Genomic DNA, 7,190 nt, shown 5'->3' with positions numbered 1-7,190 from the left:
TCTCAGTGTAGTGAGAAAATATTGGTTCCAGCCAGACGAAGTAAGACTACTTCAAAGGGTGCTACACCTAAGGCCAGGGTGACTCTGACCTCCTCATGCTGCCTTATCTCCAGAGCTAGGGGGGCTGGAGAGGTGGATCACTCATTTGGGATGGTGTTTGCTGCCCAAGTATGGCCACCCAGGTTCAATCCTTGGGCATGGTGGCATACACTTGTAATCCTAAGAGCTGGAAAGGCAGAGATGGTGGATTCCTGGCTCGCCGGTTAGTCAGCCAGGCCTAAGCAGTGAGTTCCAGGACACTGAGAGACCCTGTCTTAGACAACAAAGTAGAGACCAAGGAAGACACACGAGGTTGACTTTTGACCTCTATAAGTATGTCCACATGTGAACCTATGCACAAACACAGGAACATATACATACACAAACACACACACACACATACACACACCAAGGAGAGACGAAAGCTCACATATAGCAACAACAAAACAGATTCTAAGAAGACATTTAACTTTTAAAAAAAAATGATTTCAAGGTATTTTTGTAGTTGCTACCCTTGAGTTTTTAATCATGGCCATAGAATTTTAGCTGCCTCCATTTAAAACACAATCAAAGGCCACTCTAGACACTTAGATCTTTGTGAAGAAATGTGACTTCAAATATTAGAAGGAACACTTAAAGTCTACCTTTGAAGTTTTGAGTTTGACCTCCTCTACCACCTTTTTTTTTTTTTTGCCAACTTTTGAGTTTCACCTCACTAACTATCCCTTAAATCTGAGTTGACTATCGCCAGTCATAATCAAATCATAGAATGAGTTTAGGCAGATCCATTGTGGACTCGCGACAATGGCCTGAAGTTCCCTTGCAGACAGCTGCATTGTGTCTCTTTGCCACACTACTAGACACTGGAGCATCTCTCACTCAAGTTAGTCCAGGAATGCGGAGTTCCTCTCCATCCATGCCCTAGCCATAAGGGAAAGGCTCTTTCACAGAACACTATGGTGTGTAAGATCATTGGTCTCAAAATCTGATACCTGGCCTGAGTTCTAGTTCTGCCATTTTTAGTAGTATTGCCTTAGCAATACTACTCTACAGACATTAAATACATTTCTACAATATGCCATCATTTGTGGACGGAAACAGTAGCCAGTGAGACGAAGTCCACAAAATCTTAAAAATTCAACAAGGCAAGGACACAGGAGACTGCCAACGGTTGAGAAAGTGAGGTTTATATGACAGAGTGCCCGAGACTGGCCACGGTTGGTTATGCTTGATACTTGCCTTTTCTGCCCTGACCTTGTAAGTGTTTATGTAAGGGCAGGGGCATGCATGTGTTCATGCATGCTCATGCCAGAGGTCAAACTCAGCTATGGTTCTGCAGAAGTTATTTCCACTCCCCTTTTATTGAGACACTGTCAGGATCTCTCATTGAGTTCTGCGGTTCACTAGCAAAACTGGCCTGGAGGGATCCCTAGTCCTGGGGTTACAAGCACATACCTCTTCTCCTGGAATCTTCAAGTCGGTGCTAGAGATTGAACTCAGGGTCTCATGTCGGCATGACAAGCACCTCACCAGCTAAGCCATCTCCCCATCCCCTGCTCTGCCCTTTCTGACTATTTAGAGGTTGTGAAGCTAAAAAAATAAAGACCCACAGTGGCAGTAACACACAAGGAGAAACACAGAAGGAAGGGGCTTCCGTCTAGGCACCACGTTGGCCCAGCTGGTCTGTGTGTTTTTGCTAACCACTCACAGCCAGCTTAATAGTACCAAAGCAATTATTTCCCCCTGGGAACGTTTCTGCTTTGATTGTCATCAAATATGGACATCTGGAAGAAATTCAGAAATTGATTCCTAACAGTAGAGAGAATGCACAAGGTAGTGCCAGTTTAATTAAATCCGTGGCCCAGTCCAAGTCCATCTGATTCGCCTTCCTTTGCGTGAGGGACCCACATCCTTCCTGCCTCCACCAAAGGCACTTCCCGAGTCCTGTTACCACACTCCTTCCACCCTGCATAGAAAATGCGACTGCTGCTTTAAGGAAGTTGCAATCCACCAGGTTCATATTTTATTGAGTCACAATAAACTCAAGTAGAGGAAAATGGGGAAATTCGCCAGAAGGAAGATGGCTTTTCGAATGCAGTTGGTAAACAGAGTGAAAAGGGGCGTCCTGGCTGTATGTTTGAGCTGTCAGAGAGCTGCAGTGATTACATTATTCAGCAGTAATCTAATACTCTCCCACACTTACTCCCACAGGGGAGAACCTGGGCTTTTAATCATTTAGTAATGCTCTTGTGTCCAATCTTGCAGATTTGTCAAGAGTTGTAAACGAACGAAGAATTTTTTTTTCATCCACTTCTCTCTTTAGGGGGTATTTCGGTTTCAGTTCTCATCTGCAGCCCAAGCAACTTCCAACAGAGAGGACACCTGGGAAGGGAAATGGTCCTCGCAGGCCCCACGGGCTCTGCACATGGGGGGCAAGCAGCTACCTTGGGGAGGGGTTTCAGCATAACCCTTAGGACCCAGGTTCCCACAAGCTCCATGAGGCAGCAGAGGTTAAAGGAGATGCAGCGTCTTGCAATTTTCTGGCTCAATGTGAAGCCAGTTGTGATGAGGCCTGGCTTATGTGCTTGCTTTCCACCGGCCATTTACCCTTTGTGACTCTGTGACCTTTTTTTCCTGAGTGACAAAGGTGGGTTGTTGCTTCTGCTTTGTCTTGGCTTCCTGGGCTTGCGGTGCGGTGGTGTGTGCATCAGTCTCCCTGTGGTCTGTTGGCTGGGTGGACTGTGTGTGTTAGACTTCTGATCTCTGCTGGTCTTCCACACACTTCCAGAATGAATGTCGCAGCGTGAGCCTCCATCCATCTGCTTCTGTGTTTGATAATGAAAACCAGTTCAAACGAGTTGACTCTGGCTTTTGCCTAAGACACATAGTACTACCCATGCCCCAGACAGGGCATCCAACCCACAAGGGGCATGACCCAGAATAGGTTTGCACGTGACCAACTCAAAGCTGTAAACTTACTTAAAACATTTTGAAGGTTTTTTTTAATTTTTTAAATTTTTGTTTGTTTACTTGCTTGCCTTCTTGTTTACTTGTTTTTGATAATTCAGCTGTGGCTCTTGAGCACAAACTCTATAAATAACAAAGTCAATGTTGTGCCACAAAGATCGCATACCCCTGGCTGATTTGCCCATAAGCCCCTAGAGGCCCTGGGTAATTCAAGTTTGTTTCTTCCTGATTGTATGGCCTGTCAGTTACTTGGTCATTCAGAACCCCAGTTTTCTTTTCTCTTTCTTTCTTTCTTTCTTTCTTTCTGTCTGTCTGTCTGTCTGTCTGTCTGCCTGTCTGTCTTTCTTTCTTTCTTTTTTTTTTTTTAAAGAAACAGACCATTCAGGATGGGACGATGGCTCCAAGGTTAAAGCGCTTGCCACCCTAGCAAAAGGACCAGAACTGGGTCCCTAGAACCCACATAAATGTTAGACGGGAGGGGGCCTGTCCTGTAATTCCAGCCCTTGGGCGGTAGATACAGGGCATTTCTGGGGTAGGTGACTAACAAGTTAGACTAGGCGGGTTCTGGGTTTCAGGAGACTACTTCAGTGGGAGACAGGAGCACTCTGGGAGACAGGAACAGACAGATATCGGTTAATTCCAGACCAACCAGGGCTACATAGTAAGACCCTTTCTGAGAGAAAGTGGAGTAGGGGGAGACTCAAAAGAATAACGTGGAAGACCAATCAAAAAAGGTTCTTGATATCAACTTCAGGCCTTCCCTTGCACAGGTACAAGTGTACACTTGCACCCTCCCACTGTGTTCCCACATACTGTTAAGAAAAGACTCTCCACCAGCACAAAGAATTCCAATCAAACCAGATTAAGCCAAATCAAATGCCTGTGTTTTATAGACGGCACACTCCCAGGTGGCTGGGAGCATGGCAGGGGAAGACAGAGGGAGAGCACATGCAAACTCACAGTCCATAACCACGTGTTCCAGGACAACCCTAAATACCATGTGGGCGGGGTCAGCACTTGGCAGGCTGGAAGTTGGAGTCCGGACCAACACATACATGTAAACACACAAGCATACACATGTAAAGAAAAAAACAACACAGACCAGTTGTACCCAACTTGCAGGTATGCTTAGAAAGTTAAATGAGTACTCCTGTAAAGGAGGCTGAGCTTAGACCTTTAAGCTATATATGTTCAGGAAATAGAGTAGATTTTTCATGAAAAAAAAATATTCTTAAAGCACTGACAGGTCACAGAAAGAGAAACGTAAATTGCGCTTGGCTATTTTAAAGTTGTTCAACTTCACTAGTAATAAGAAAAATACAGGGCAGCACTCACTATACAGGGCTAGCATTTTTACGTATCAAACCGGCAAAGATCCAATCTCCAAATTGTATTACACATTCTGGAATAAATAGCCGAATTCTGCACTCTTCTACCCTGTTGGCAAAAGTGCAAAGTGGTACAGCCCTTTGGGGAGTCTAAATGGCAATTGCGATCCAAATTACAGATGCATTGACTTTTCCCTCAGCGACTCCACTCCCGGGAATTTGTTTTTCCATCTGTACCTAAACCAGCACTAAGCAAAGTGACAGACAGCCTTTAAAAGAGCTGTGAGCACGGACAGCGGGATGGCTCTCTGCCGTGTAAGGACAGGTAGGTAAGTAAGCCAAGGGACAATGGCGTGATATTGCTCAGCTGGAGAAGAGACTCTCTGTCCCTTGTGGAAAACACCCCAGGAAAACCATTAGGTAAAAAATGAAGAGTGCAGTTCAGCACGGGGCATCCTAATCTCCATGAAATGGCAAAGAACAACAGTACATTTATTTAGAAATAAAAACCAGAAGTAAGACCAGTTACAAACGGGCCAGGAGACAGGGAATTAGGTAGGTGGGGTCAGTCTTTAGAACAATTCCTTTTGGTTTCTTTTTATTTTCCCTAGGGTGGAAGAAGCCCTCTAGTGCTGAACTGTATCACCAGCCCCCTTGAGTTCTTCCTGAGTTTTTTTTTTTAACCAAGTGAATATATAATCATTTCATATTACAAAATCAGAAGAAAAAAATTTAACACTTTTCTAAGAGGAAGTGCTTTCCAAGTCAGTTGAAACCCCATCTGAACTACCTGTCATTCGAGATATTTCCTGGTCCTTTGCTGCACTGCAAACCTTGAGGGCCAGATGCACGTCTGACTGAGCACTGGTAGGTGGGGTCAGTCCTCAGACTGGGTGGCGAGTTTTGGATCTCACTCACAGAGTCAAAGAGCACAAAGACAACCCCTGCTCTTGTTCCTCGGGTGTTACCCACCTTGTATTTTTTTTTTTTTCAAGACAGGGTTTCTCCGTAGCTTTTGGTTCTTGTCCTGGAACTAGCTCTTCTAGACCAGGCTGGGCTCGAACTCACAGATATCCACCTGCCTCTGCCTCTCGAGTGCTGGGATTAAAGGCATACACCACCACCGCCTGGCACCCACCTTGTATTTTGAGACAGGGTCTCTCATTGACCTGGAACTTGCCAAGCAGGCTAGACTACTTTGCCGTGAACCCCAAGAATCCACGTGTTTCCTTCCTCCTTAGCACTGGACTGCAAGTGTACCATCATGCTTGGCTATTCTCAACACTGGCTCTGGGGCAAGAAGGCAGGTACTCACGCTCATAAGACAAGCCCTTTATTGGATGTGCCATCTATGCAGGCCCTCTGCCTTATTTAAGTGGGAAAGCAGAAGCACATCACTAAAGACAATGATGGATAAAAAATTTCATTGCTTCTCGGAACCCCGTGAGAGGACAGTGATCTGGTTTCCTTTGAGAGTTACATTTGAACCAAAACCAAAGGCGTTTGAGGCTGGAAGGGACCTATGTAGCTTCCCTGGGTCGTAGTAGACCTAAGTTTCTCTGCACACCTTCCAACTCTTTCTTCATTACCAGTCCCTTAAGAGGTGCACAGGGGTAGAGGGAGATTACCATAGAGAGATGATTGATAAAATGACTCCTATACCAAAAAGCCAAAGAAAATTTGTTCATCCACGCCTCAACTTCCTCTCTGCACCATAATTTATACAAAATGCCATCTCCTTTACTGCGGGGTGCCTGATTTATAGATTGGGCATCTGTTTCATATAAAGGGCTCCGAACGGAACAACAGCCTATGTTCTAACAAAACAGGATTCCTTACATAAATCACTTCCGACCTAACAGATACCTCATGCTGAATTTCTGTTAAACCCAACCATATTTTTCTTTTCCTCAGAGCTTGTCCCGCAGGTAGCTATTAAGACAGAAAAACACATATATATTTCAAGCTGTTAAAAGACCACAAAATAGCAATAATAAATCTAGAAATCAGTTTATTTCTTTACATTTTTCCTATTATACAGCTTTTTTTATAAATGTTTTTAGGATGAAATATTTAAAGGAATTAATGTCTTCAGAGATCTTCTAGCCCAGGAATTTGCAGACAAATGGAATTTCCTTGTTCACTCCCTATTCCCTTGCTCACTGCAGACATTACTAATTGATCACTTCTTTCGTGATCAGGTTGCTTGAGGCCCTACTATAATTCTCTACCCAAAGTTCAGGCAGCCCCTATGAAGTTCTATTCACTGGCAGATTGAACAATCCAATCCAGTTCCTTCAGCACTCTGGAGTTGAAGGAGACTTCGCCAAGGTCACAAGCAAGTCAGCGACCCCTGTGAACAGGCTTTCAAGTACTTGGCCTTCCCCTTGACCCACAGGTAACCAGGGCATGAATTTGTCTCTCAGCACATTGTTCTTGTCTTGCTCTTCAACAGAGCAAGTCCTCTTTTCTTCAAAACAAAACAAAAATTTTTATAGACCAATTAGTTATGTTTCTCAAATAAAGAATCTATCAGGGGTGTAGCTCAGTTGACAGAATGCTTACCTAATGTGCACAAAGCCCCAGGTTCAATTTCAAGAACAAACAAAACTGGGGGCCCGTAAGACAGCGGGAGGGGAAAGGTGCTTGCTGCCAAGGTTGCCAAGCAAAATTATATCCCCCAAACCTACTCCTGTGGGGAAAAGGAGGAAACAGTCTCCTGTAAGTTGTTCTCTGACCCCTGCATCTTTCCACACATATACACACCCACAGATATGTATTCATACACACACACATCCACGGACACATTTCCATATCCAGACATACATACACACCTACAGACATTATATATATATA

At 44.4% G+C, this 7,190-nt stretch overlaps 1 long non-coding RNA gene across 1 annotated transcript in view; it reads right to left on the bottom strand.

Annotated features, from left to right (window-relative positions):
• Window positions 1-2,058: 2,058 nt before the first annotated feature.
• Window positions 2,059-7,190, bottom strand: part of LOC126512485 (uncharacterized) — a 25,826-nt gene continuing 20,694 nt past the window's right edge. Inside the window, exon 3 of the long non-coding RNA XR_007595057.1 lies at window positions 2,059-2,864. This is a non-coding gene — a long non-coding RNA (uncharacterized lncRNA). The remainder of the gene's footprint in view (window positions 2,865-7,190) is intronic.

The sequence above is a fragment of the Alexandromys fortis genome, unplaced genomic scaffold, assembly GCF_014885135.2.
Source record: "Alexandromys fortis isolate MF-2015 unplaced genomic scaffold, M_Fortis_MF-2015_v1.1 scaffold_111, whole genome shotgun sequence".
Taxonomy (NCBI): Eukaryota; Metazoa; Chordata; class Mammalia; order Rodentia; family Cricetidae; genus Alexandromys; species Alexandromys fortis.
Note: the sequence above shows the minus strand (reverse complement) of the source record. Positions and strands in the feature narration are given on the sequence as shown.